The 14,187-nt window shown below is 38.0% G+C and overlaps 1 long non-coding RNA gene and 1 pseudogene across 1 annotated transcript in view; one reads left to right on the plus strand and one right to left on the minus strand.

Moving 5' to 3' along the window:
• LOC145720206 (uncharacterized) overlaps positions 1-14,187 on the minus strand; it is a 307,447-nt gene that overhangs the window by 239,810 nt on the left and 53,450 nt on the right. The window lies entirely within an intron of this gene.
• LOC102739231 (profilin-1 pseudogene) lies at positions 3,567-4,302 on the plus strand (annotated as a pseudogene).

Raw genomic sequence — 14,187 nt, forward strand, 5'->3', positions numbered from 1 at the left:
AGGTGATTATCAATAGTTAACAGTAAAACTCAACACAAGCAAATGACACAAGGCATCCTTTTTTCCACGTAGAATATACCGAAATCCCATCTTCAAATGAAATATGGTCCAGTAGCCTTTGTCATGTTAGTCCCTGATTCATCATGTTACATGTGATTCATTTACAAGGAATAACTGACTTAGATACCAATTAATCATTTCAGGAAAAGACCTCAACATATCAATTTGGTGGGAAAATGTTTAGAAAGCACCTTACATAAATACTCTCATATTTCCTTCTCAGCTGATGATGTCCTGACCACCCACACACACTTAACAGTGTGCCAGAAACTATTATCCTTGTTTTTACCTTCCCACACATAATGCTATCCCTTCTTCCCCTAAGCTTGTTTTTCAGGTTGTAAAAAGATTGGAACACAATGTCTATTTCTATTAGCTTTGAAGCCTAAATAATAAGATACACTTCCAGCTGAGAAAGTATATTTTAGAAGTTTGTGTTCATGGTTCATAATAATGAAATCAAGAAGATTGGATCATTTGAAATGGATTTACATTTAAAAAATTCCATTTTTCACAAAGGAAATGTCTTGTACACATTAGTATGTGGGAATCTTCCAGCATATGAGAGAGTCATAAATTTACCAAAGACTTTGAATTTTTCAGGATATTTAATGAAATATCAATAGTATATAAGACAGACATATTTTGACTTTTATACATACAAGATTAAGTCTAAAATGTTAACTAAATTAACAAATTCTCTCTGAACAGAAATCCTATTAATAAGCCCAGATCTGTAAGGAATGTAGTCTTTCAGTACTGAACCTGTGATGGCAAGACCTGACAAAAGAAGAGGAAGATGTCCCTAGTGCAGGTTTCCCAAGTCTCTTTCAGGGAAAACATGTCTCCCCGAGCAAAATGATTCAATTGCCTGAGACACCAAGCAACTCAACAACAACAAAAAGGCTTCCTGATTTTTTAATCCACGTAACACACACTATGCATTTTATCCTTGGAGGTGTGTATGTTGGGGGGATACTTATTAGGACTTTCTGATGATGAAGAAAAACACCAACTCTGATTTACCTAAGAACACAAAGGAAATTCTGGAAGAACTGAACACCCAGGCTCTGAAAGGAGCAGGAACCAGGGGAGGCAAGAGAAATTTATAGACAATCCTCTTATGTACTCATTGGATGATTTAGACAGATGATCTTTTGAATCTGTATCTTTCCATGCGGGAATAAAATTTCTGGGAGTGACACATGCTTGTCCTTGGGTAGGTCACTTTCCTACTTTTCTAAACTAAGGGGAGGTGAGTTCAGGGGTAGGTTACTATAGAATCCAGAAGAGGCATCACCCAGAGGAAGAGAGGGTATAAGCAAAACAGAGAGGCTAGAGACAGAAACATGCTGTGCATACAAGCCAGCTTCCAAAATGGCCCCTGATAAACCTCATGACGTTGAATAGTCTCCTGCATGTTGATCAGGACAGATCTCTGAGACCAGGAGAATACAGCAGAAGTGAAGAACATTTGTGACTTCCAAGTCAAGGCCCTAAAAATCATTGGAACTGCTGTCCTGATCTCTTAGAGTGTTTACTCCAGAAAAAGCCAGCTTTCATGCCATAAGGACACTCAAGTGGAGAGCCCTATGGAGGGCCCCATGTGAAGAGGGACTGAGACCTCCCTTCAACAGTCAGCACAAACTTGCCAACCATGGAAATGAACAATCTTGGAAATGGATCCTCCAGGTCTAGTCAAGGCTTCAGATGACTTTCACCCCAGCCAAAATCTGACTGCAATCTAGTTAAGAGGCCTGAATTAGAACCTGCCCAGCTGGACCATGCCAAATCCCTGACCCACAGAGATGGTGAGAGATAACAAATAATTATTATTGTTTTAAGCCATCAGAATTTGAGGTAATTGGTTGTATAGTGATAGATAACTCATAAAGTGACCTTCAGCCACTAAAGAGAAATCTGAGAGGTTTATGAACAAGTCAAACCAGCAGAAATCAGAGTCAATAATAAGTCATCAATAAGTGTGCATTAATGACCTATAAAATAGTGAGGCAATATTATATAATAGTTAATGGTATGACCTTTGAAACTAGGCTGCCTAGGTTAGTACCCTAACTACTCCATTGTGTGACCCTCAGCAAATTACTTACCTCTTTGGGAGATAATACCATTTTCTCTAATTTATAGAATGGAGATGATAAAAATGATACTTAATTCAAAGGTTGATTATGAAGATTATATAACATGATCCAATAAAATACTTAGAACTTTGATAAGCATATAATAATTTCTATGACATGTATTATATAACATATATAGCTATATATTACATGTATACCTATATATGTAATATATAGGTATATATGTGTAACATATATGTAACATGTATATGTAATACACACACCCCTACATACATATATATACATATATACATTCAGGCACTGACATACATTTGTATACTCATTTAATTCTTTTTTTTTTTTTAAAGATTTTATTTATTTATTTGTGAGAGAGAGAATGAGAGAGAGCACATGAGAGGGGGGAGGGTCAGAGGGAGAAGCAGACTCCCTGCCGAGCAGGGAGCCTGATGCGGGACTCGATCCAGGGACTCCGGGATCATGACCTGAGCCGAAGGCAGTCGCTTAACCAACTAAGCCACCCAGGCGCCCTACTCATTTAATTCTTATACAACCTTATGAAATACGTACTACTATATTATCCATTTTACAGATGAGGAAACTAAAGTATAGATAGTACAGTGTAGAGCCTTGCTTCAAATCCAGACAGTTTGTTACCAGAGTTTGCACTCTTAACTATTATGACATAGAAATCTCCAGTTAATTAGACACATACCATAAATACTTGATATTATTGAAAAATTGTGCTAGTTCATACTGGAAATAATGCATCCATCATCTTTTTTTTCTTAAGGAGGTTGCATTTTAGAGGAGAAAATGAGATCGATAATAAGAAAATCAGATTTGTTAGGAATATTTTGTTTTATAGAAAAAGTATTATGTTTCTTTATGAAGAATTAAGTTAATATTTATAAAACGGTCTCTAGGAACTAGTAATGGGACAATACCTCCATATAAACATGTTCTTGATAGAATAATTACATATATACATTCGGGGGCTCGATATAATGTACACCAAACATCCTAAGAATGCTTTAGAGTTTTCAACCTTTCCCTCATTGCCAGATTTTCAGCCAGTATTTATCATTGTTTCCCATGTACAACCTCAGAAGTCTCCTTAAACTGCCCCTGTCTGTATTCCTAACTTGCTTTGAATTGAGAAAATAAATAGCCAAGCATGGTAAATTGAATAGTGTGCTCAAAAATTCATGTCTCCCCAGACCTCAGAACGTAATCTTATTTGGAAATAAATTCTTTGCAGATGTAATTAGTTAAGGTAAGATGAGGTCATACTGGATTAGGGTGCACCCTAAATCCAACGACTAGTGATCTTATAAGTAAAGGAGAGAACACACAGAGACATGCAGAAATAAGACAGAGGCAAAGACTGGAGGGATGCAGCTACAAGCTAAGGAAAGCCGAAGATTGCTAGGAGCCACCAGACCTGGAAAAAGCAAGACAAAATTTTTCCCTACAGCATTCCTAGGCAGCATGCCACAGCCAACACCAGGATTTCCAGCATCTAGACTCCAGAACTAAGAAGATGAATTTCTGTTTTTTATAGTCATCAGACACAGCTAGCAGATTCTCAGTCCGGAGGCAGTGTAGGCCCAAGCTCTCCACCTCCCCCGCCGGCCAGCCCGAGGCACCTGAGCCCAGCCCCAGCAGCAGCGCCATGGCCAGATGGAACGCCTACAACCATAACCTCATGGCAGAGGGCACCTGTCACCCCAGGGCCGTCGTGCGCTCTAGGGCTGTCCTCCACTGGGGCCACCTTGCGGGGAAAACCTTCCTCAACCTCACGCCAGCCGAGGTCGGTGTCCTGGTTGGCAAAGACCGGTCAAGTTTTTTCCATGAATGGACTGACACCTGGGATCCAGAAATGTTGTTATCTGGGACTCACTGCTGCAGGGCAGGGAATTTACAGTGGCTCTTTGTAACAAGACCACCGGTGGAGCTCCCACTTTCAACATCACTCACAATGACTGCAAAGATGCTAGTCCTGCTGATGGGAAAAGCCGGTGTCCACAGTGGTATGATCAACAGGAAATGTTTCGAAAGAGCCTCCCACCTGCGGCATTCCCAGTACTGACCTCATCTGTCCTTTCCCCCGACCATTCCCCACTGCTTTTGCACCCCTCTCCTTCCCATACACACACACACACACACACACCATTTTATTTTGGGGGCCATCACCCTATCCCCCCTATTGTTGCCAAAATCACATGGGCTGAGGGCTACAGCCAGATGGACAGACACCTCCCCTTACCCATACACCTCCTGTGTGGGGTTGGAAAACTTTTTAGTTTGGGGGTTTTGTTTTGTCTTCTGAATAAAAAAAGATTCTACTAAAAAATAAAGTCATCAAATTAAGTGGCAAGTTATTAAGGCAGTCCTAGGAAACTAATATGCTAACATTATAGAAATTGGGTTAAAAGGAGTCATTATAGAAATTGTGTTAAAGGGGTTATTGCAGGAGGGTACTTCTCTCAGTGTGGGTGTAAGAACCTTTCCCAGAGAAAACATGCATGTCTAGGGGCTTGAGGAAATATTCAGGAGCTCCCAAGCCTCTATTTATTCTGGGCTCCAACTCAGAAGGAAGAGACTGAAATTGTAGTCAGGAAGAGCAAAGGGAGACCTGGAAACCAAGGATCCCTGCTTTGACTGGTAATAACATAACTAGTCCCTGAGATCTCTTAAATTCTAGGAGAAAATAAATGTGTGATTCCACCTGAGAATCTCATTACTTGAACCAAACACAGGTGATAATCCAAGGTCAGAGGCACAGCAGAGAGAATAGATTGGCCCCAGTTGGAGTCTCCAAGCATCATGCATCACACATGAGTCAAAGGTTCATGGAACCACTCTCCACTGGTGAATTGTGTTTATCAGCAACAGCAGGTTAGATTATAGAAGTTAGTGGTGTGCTCTTGATAACTGAAAAGACAAGGACACTCCACAATTGAATGTATTTGGAACAAGCTGTTCCAAATCCTATTATTTCTCCTTCACTGCTTATTACTAGAAACTTACAAAGAAGAGAAGTAGCAAAAAAATTCATTTCTATGGAATTAGGATGTAATTTGACTTCTTTCTATAAAAATAACTAATGTTTCTTATTTCCTGAAATTCTTCAGTTGGCTTTTGATGATTCATAGAATACAATGTAACATGAGAACAAGAGTTTATTCCCCAGGCTTTGAGCAGAGAAAATCAGAGGAAGATGGCTATTGTTCAAATGATATAACTTACCCAAAGTGCCAGGAATATAGTGTAAGTACTCGCTAAAAATTAGTTCCTTCCAGTTACCTTAAAACTCTTTTTAAATTTTCTAATTTTCTTTTTTTAGTGTAACAGTCAGAAAGATTGCCTTGGCAATTTTAGAGTCTCACAGCTACATATTCAAAAAAAACATTCCCAAGTTCTTGTCCATTGCCCTTTGAATTGTGATTAGTAGTACTAGTTCTAACAACCAAGATATGTCATAAACTCTAAGGCAATTAGTGTTCCCCTCACTTTTCTTTCTGCCAGACATAAAGCCTCATCCCTTTAGAATTTATTTAGGGGCTTATTGTTTTATTTTTCTTTTATTTATTTATTTATTTATTTATTTGAGAGAGAGAATGAGATAGAGAGCATGAGAGGAGGGAGGTTCAGAGAGAGAAGCAGACTCCCTGCCGAGCAGGGAGCCCAATGCGGGACTCGATCCTGGGACTCCAGGATCATGACCTGAGCCGAAGGCAGTCGCTTAACCAACTGAGCCACCCAGGCACCCTGTTTTATTTTTCTTTTTCTCCACTAGAGGCACTTTAAAAGTTTCACTTTTTTATAAGACCCCAAAAAGGAAAACAAAACAAAACCTACACTGATGGTGATAAATGTATCAAAGAGATACAGGAATTAACTAAAAGAAGTTCCCAATGGCCAAAACTTGAACTATTTGAACAACAAAATAAATAAAGTAATACTGGATTAAAACCCAAAGTATAAAATAAGTATCTCTGAGTTCATACTGATATAAATAAATGATTGAATAAACAAATGGGTGAGAAGAGACAAATCTCCCATGAAGAAGAATTTCAAATAATTTATATAGATCCTGTGCCCTGAAGAGACTGAAGCATAACTCCCCTCTTCTGAAGTTTAGGCTACTTACAGTGACTTTCTTTCAAAGAATACAATATGGAAAGAGGCAGAAAAATAACTTAGTGGAGAAACCTAACAAACACTATCTAGCCAGGTGATCAAGGTTAACATCAACCATGAAAAACATGTTGACAGTATATACCCTAGATATGCAGTGATCTCTGTGGTCTTCCTTCCAAAAATCCATAACCCCAATCTAAGCATTAGAAAAAGATGAGCCGAACTCAAGTTGGGTGATATCCTACACAATACCTGACCAGGATTCTTCAAAACTCTCAAGGTCATCAAAAGCAAGAAAAGTCTGAAAAACTGTCACAGTTTAGAGAAGCCTAAAGAGACATGACAGCTAAATGTTATATGGTATCTTGGATACAATCCTGGAACATAAAATAAATGTTAATGTAAGATATTAATAATAGAGGAAACTGGATATGAGGTATGTGGGAATGCTACTATCTTTGTAATTTTTCTATAAACTTAAATCTACTCTAGAAATTTTTATTTTTATATATTATACAAATTTTTATATATTATTAGTCTCTATTCTTGGTTTCTTAGCTATAGCTAGCTAGCTCCCTCAGGAAGCTCACTCAGCTTAGCACCTCTTTAAACCGCACAAAATCCCTACAAGATAGATTCAATTATTATAGCATTTTTACAGATAACAAGCTGGAAAAGTTTAAAAGCTTACCAAAAGACCTGTCCAAAACATGTCAGTGCTAGAAATGGAACTCAGCCCAGTTCTAGAACTTAAATTCTTAACCACTCTCTCTCATACTCTCCCATCATGTGACAGTATATATAGAAAGTATAAAACAATCTACACTTATGTATTTAGAACTGATAAATTACTTTAGGATGTTATTGATTACATGATCAAAGTGGAATAATCTATTATGTTTCTGTAAGTTCCCACAACAAATTATTAGAAAATAAAAATATTGAAGAACATACTGCTTGTGGTAGCATCCAAATTATGAGGTACAGAAAATCTAATAGTAGATGTGTAAGACCTCTACATAGGAAACAATAAAACATTATTGAGAGAAATTAAAGAAGATCTAGATAAATGTAACTATGTAACATGTTTATTCATGAGAACACTTGATATTATGAAGGTATCAGTTCTTAAACTTCTAAAGAATCGATACAATTATAACTGAGTAAGTGTATGTGTAACTTTAGAAATTATCCTAAAATTTAAGTTGAATGCAATGGACTTACAATAGTCAAGATACTATTCAAGATAGAAGAAGAAGGGGAAATATTTGTTTTAACACTTAGTAGAAAGATTTATTTTAAAGCAACACTGGGTTAAGATGTGATATTAATGCCTGAATACACAAACAGGCAACTGAAGTTGATTTAAAAAGAGCCCAAAAAGGGATCTATGCATATATGGACATTTAATTTAAAATAAAGATAGCATGGTGGAACAATGCAAGAAAGACAGCCTTTTCAGTACATAGCCCTGAAACAACTGCATGAAATATGGGGAAAAAACCCAAAATCTACTTCTACTGCATATCACATATAATCAAAACTTACTGACATGTAGCTTTGATGTAAAAGACAAAGCTATCAATTTTCAAAATTTAATATAAAAGAATTTATCTTCATGACCTTGGAATAAGAAAAAGTTTTTTATTTTTTTTTTAAGATTTTATTTATTTATTCATGAGAGACAGAGAGAGAGAGGCAGAGGGAGAAGCAGGCTCCCAAGGAGCAGAGAGCCCGATGCGGGACTCAATCCCAGGACCCTGGGATCATGACCTGAGCCGAAGGCAGACGCTTAACCATCTGAGCCACCCAGGCGCCCGAGAAAAAGTTTTTTAAACAGGACACAAAAGCACTAAACATAAGAAAAAGATTTAATAATTGGGCTACATAAAAATTAAGAACTTTTATTCTTCAAAAGATATCATCAAGAGAGTCAAAAGCAAACCAATGTACAGAAGAAGATGTAGCACACATATTAGAATATGTAAAGAACTCCTACAAATCAAAAAGAAAAAGCTAACTAATCAAAAGGGAAAATAAGCAAGGGTAGAACGGGCACTTCAGAGAGAAGACAGCCTCATGGCCAATATATATATGAAAATATTTTCAATCTTAGAAGAAATCAGAGAAATTCAAATTAAAATCACAAAAAGATACTACTAGAAACCCACGAATAACTAAAACTAAGATCTTACAACCAAGTGCTAGCAAGAATGCAAAGCAACACGAACTAACATACATTGCTGGTGAGATAATAAACTGGGGCAACCACTTTGGAAGGTTTGGAATCAGCTGCTAAAATTGAACATATGCACACACTATAAGAGGAATTTCACTGCAAGGTATATATCCAAAAAAATGTGTGCACATGTGCAGCAAAAGACATCTACAAATATGCACCTCAGTTATAAACACCTCAAACTGGAAAAAGCCCAAATATCTGTCAACATTAAAATGAGTAACAAATTGTAGAATACTCAAACAATGAAAATGAGTCAACTCTAAATACGTCAACAATAGGAGTGAATCTCACAAACAGAACATTGAGCAAAAGAAGCCAGAAACAAATGAAACATTTACTGCATGGTTTGATTTATATGAAGTTCTACAACAGGTAAAACTATAGTATAATGATTAGAGATTTGTTCACCAAGGGAAAAAAAATTACAAATAAAAGAAAGCATATATTATGAAAGTCAAGGAGAGCTTACTTTGGGGATGGTGATCCAGGCTTTAGTAATTGGTAGTAGACATGATTTCCTGGTTGTTCACTTTGCACTTTGTAACATTTCGTTGATTTGTATTTTTTTGTTTTATGTACTCCTCAACAAAATGTATCTTAGATATAAAAATATAAAGTGTTTTATTTTTTCATTTAAATATATTTTAGTTCTTAATTTAAAAGTTTTATAAGAATAAGGCATACTACAGTGTTGTTATTTTCTCCTTCCTGTTACAGGCTACAGAACATGAGACCTTTAAGATCCCATCCCCAGGTAGACCTAACTTGCAAAATATCTAATCAAAGCAAAAGTAAAATAGAATTTTATACTAGAAAAAAGATATATCTACCAAGGATGACTAGAACTTTAATTACAAATTGCACATGGTTTCCAATAAAATCTTCCCAGAGAAAGCAAGACTATAATCACTCTCACTACTATACTGTGTCCCCATTGTGCTGTTAGACAGGATGGTAATTAACATGGTCACAACTATAACTGTCAGGCATGAAAGCAATGTTGAGTGTGTTTCTCACCCAGCTGCTATCAGCATGGGGTAGAAGAATGAAAATAGTGCCAAGAAATCAATCTCCTCCATCAAAACTGAGCCGACTCTGAGCAGTAGTTCAGTAGTTTCATAAGAACATACACAACCTCAACTAATCACTGCCCAGAAAATTAATACAGAAGCCAATAAAGAAGTATGGAATAGTCCATACTTCACCTGTGGTTCATGTGCAGGTGTTCTAAATGCCTGCCAAGAAAGTATGTAAGGTGTTTCAGAAGGCAGGAAAGAGGTAAATAGCATCTTCCTGAGTATACAAAAGGAATATGTTAATTGTCAAAACTAGTTACAATCAGGAAGATCCCTTTACTTGTAAGCCATTTTTATTACATAAGGCTTTTCATTTCTAGAAATTAAGAATGAATGTTATTGCAACACCAGCTGGGCAGTAGTACATTATTGTAATGGGAGAAGACATCAGATGGCAACATTCTTTAGTAGAATTGTGCATGTAGAAGACTAGCCAAGAAATTGACTGAATTGGGTCAATTTGGCTAGTGGCTAGTTAATTTTGGCTAGTGGCTGACTCTAAGGTATACAGGGTCCCAAACCAAAAAACAATTTCTTTTTGCAAGATCCCTTTCAATAAAAACAGTCTGATTAAAAATGCATTATAAAAATTCATGGATCTGTGAAAGATATGGAAAGTAGGACTGGCCCCAGGAAGAATTTTAACTGCAATGCAGGCCTGAGAAAGTCTTGTCCAAACTGGTGGGGAGCTCTAGAGGCAGTATTGGCTATCAGAGTGTTCTATGTCAGGCCAAAATGGCCAGGTGTTAGGTACTCACTTATTCAGTCAGCAGTTGTGGGCTTTCCTGGAAAAGGTATGACCTGGGGTGGAACAACTTTGGGCAACTGAGGCAAGTCCTGAGGGAACTGAGAGCTGGAGGCTGTCTCCTGACTGTAATGCACACAGCTGAGCAGCAAGTTCTTCTCTGAAGGGATATTTCCCTAACACATCTCTAAGTCACTATTGCCCACCCCCGGAACTACTGGTACTAACTTCATAAACATTCAGAGGATAGCCTCTCCAAGATTGCCACAGGCCTCTTTTCCAAGGGAAACTTAGAAGAGAAGGATATGGAAGTTAGTCCTAGGAAGGCATCCAATGCTTATTGTCTGTCTCCTTTGCTATCCATTCTAGAGTCCCCTCACCCTGAGCTACCAACCCTGTTGACCTTGATGGCTGTTGTAGTCAGCTAGGGCTGCTATAAAAAAGTGCCATATACTAGGTGGCTTAAACAATAGACATTAATCTCTCAGAGTTCTGGGGATGGAGAAGTCCAAGATCAAGGTGCCAGCCAATTCAGTTCTTGGTAGGGGCTCTCTTCTTGTTTGCCCATGGTCACCTCCTTGCTATGTCCTCACATGGCAGAGAGAACTCTGGTATCTCTTCCTCTCCTTATAAGGGCACTATTCCCATCAGAAAGGTCCCATCCTCATGACCTCAACTACACATAATTATTGCTCAAAGGCTCTATCTCTAAATGCTATAATATTGGGGGTTAGGTTTTCATCATGTGAATTTTGGGGGGACACAATTCAGTCCACAGCAGTGGCTTACCTGATGTCATAAAGCACACATTCATCTCCGAGGTCCCTGACCATGGATGGTCATTATGCCCAGGCTGAGGTTGCTTTAACTTCATTTGTAATCATGACAGGCCAATAAAGAACCAAGAGGCATTCAAATAGATCACTTTATTTGACACAAGATCACCTATATAGCCACAGAAAGGGGAAAAAGTGCTGGTACTACTACTGGTGGGTGCCATGGGTGCCTGGACTACTTGGTTAAGTAGCTTTTTTGTGTGTTCTGAATCTGTCTATGCTCGTTCCTGGGTGTAACTCTTAATCCATCTTATGATGTATTATTGTCAGTATTACTTGACTTTATGGTTTGGTGGGAATTACAGGACCTAACTCATGATAATTAGTTCTGTCCATATGGTCACTTGTAGTCCCTGGTCAGGCCTAGTAGTTTGCCAAGAGTTATTTTTCAAAAGACATATAATTCCCTGATGCAAATGTTTTTAGAATCCTAGGAGCCTATATTAAAATTCTACCACTGGTACTTGGCACAAAATCAACCTGGTACCTTCATCTACCGCTGATATCTCCAACACACTGGTTCCGTCAGATTGCATAGTCCAAAACGCAAGGCTTGTACCACAAAAACCAGGCTTGACCTGCTAGGCCCTTCACTGCTCTGGCCACATTCAAAGCTAGCAAAAACCATTTCTGTCACTTACTGTATCAGGTAAGTATGAAATATGTTGCCTCCAGAACACAAAGAAACCCATCAGGCATTGTGCTTTCTTATTCTGGGTAGAAGAAGCAATATGTAATAATTTATATTTTACTTTGAAAGAGGGTATACTGGAAGGCCCTTACCACAAAACCTCTAAAATTTTACTCAAGTGGCTAGACCCCTGAATCTTCTCAGGTTTATATCCTACCTTCTGGAGCAAATTTCTCTTAACAGGCCTGTAGCAAACCTTGCTAACCTCTTGTTCATCCAGACAGATAAACATAATATTATTGATGCAATGAATCAATGTAATCTTCAGGATATCAGAAATGGTCCAGACATCTTCAGACTACATCATGACAGAGAGCAAGAGAATTAAAGTATCCATGGAGCATAACTATGTAGATATAGGCTATATTAATCTCTTCTAGAAAGGACACTATCTCTAGCATGGTGGCTGTGGTTAGAGCTACTATTTACTTGAGCTTTCAGTAATGCATGGTCATTCTACAGTATCCGTCTAGTTTCTGCAATGGCCAAACTGGTGAATGAATAGAAGTACCACCACCCCTTCCTCTTTGAGATCCTTAATAATACCTCTAACCTCCTCCATCCACACTCTCTCCTGTAATGCTCTTTTGTTTCTGGTTTACTGTGTTGGCTGGGGAGGGCCATTTCATTTGGCCATTACTCCACATATCAAAGACTCACATATCAAAGACTCAGTATATGTCAACTGCTAAGCACATCAGTTCCAATTATATATTCAGGGCATGGATAAATGACCATTAGGTGGGTTTGAAGACTTGATCGGTCCATCATAAGCTGGACCTTGGCCAGCATTCCATTTTTCACCTGGTCTGATACATCCCCATTCTAATGGGGGACCATGGTGATAAGAGTATCAAGGTCAACTCAGACCCTATATCCAAGAGTTCTCAAATGCCTGGGTATGCCTCTTTATCCTGTGTATCATTGTTTGAGTAAATGGCCACAAGTAATATAGAAGAAGAACTGGAGGAATAAGTACAGTATGTATTTGAATCAGTGTTGTATCACACTTCCTTCTGGAGGCTTGATGACTTCTTCAGTCAGTGGATTCCATTTCTGAAAACTGGAAAATTTTTGTGGAGTGACTATCTCAGCCTCCTGCTTGTCCATTCTTATTTTCTTTTGATTATATATATTTATAAGTACTTTTACTGGATGCCCATATGTATTTCCCTTTGTGATGTTGAGTTCAAGTGACCATATTTGTAACTCTTTGTGTGTCAAGCTCCCTGGGTTGCTATTCCAGTGACTAAAATAAATTGAGACTCTGACATCTAGTGGCTAAGCACCACCACCTGCCCTTCATTGTTTCAGAGTCCTCTCATCCCCATGGTCATACAGGAGCCAAGTTGTTAACGCTTCTCCTACATTAAGGCCTTGCTATGGGGGACGACCACCACCAGACATCCAGGGATGCTGATGCATTCACTAGCACATTCTTTATGGCTCAGTAAATGGTGTGTCTTTTAAGGTTTCCTATGGAACATAGTCATCTGAAAAGTTCTCTGGCCATACATAATAGATCCATTCCAGTATTTCCATTTCCTCCAGCCTTTTAATCTCTTCCTCCACCATCTGCCATGGCAGTTATAGCATTTCAACTTCACTCAGCATGGGCCATCACTTTTTTTCATACTTCTGAGAGCCATCTGAATAGCAAGTTCTCTCTATCCCCTGAGACTTCTGCCAGTGTTGATTCCTGTATTTTGGGAAAGCACTCCCAAATTAATACATTCTTCTTTATCTAATTTTATGTTAGGGACTTCCTTGATCAAACAATCTCAGAATCCACACCCAAGCAGACTCCCCCATATCCTGCCCCTATATCAGTTCCAGAATATATATGCTAGAGGGATGCTATCACTTAATCCTAGTTATAGTTGTGAAAGAAATGGCCATGAAATGAAGGAATATCCTGGGGTGGGGGTACATGTTCCCTTATGTACTGATTTTAAAAATAAATAAAATCTGAAAGCATTCCACATAAGATCAGGAACAACACAAGTTTGTTCATTCTTAACACTTCTATTAAATATTGTACCCACGGGTTTTTTTCCAGGTAAGTTAGGCAAGAAAAATGGATAAAAGTCATCCAGATTTTTAAAAAAAGGAATAAAACTATCTTGTTTCATGAATAATACCCTCTTATAAACAGAAAATCCTAAGGAATCTACCAAAAAACTATTAAAGCTAATACACAAGTTAAGCAAGGCTGCAGGATACAAGATCAATACACTAACAATTTTATTTATACACACTAGAAATAAACAACCTGAAAATGATATTCATAAA

This window comes from Leptonychotes weddellii, chromosome 2 (assembly GCF_054177405.1).
Source record: "Leptonychotes weddellii isolate Sample4059 chromosome 2, ASM5417740v2, whole genome shotgun sequence".
Taxonomy (NCBI): domain Eukaryota; kingdom Metazoa; phylum Chordata; class Mammalia; order Carnivora; family Phocidae; genus Leptonychotes; species Leptonychotes weddellii.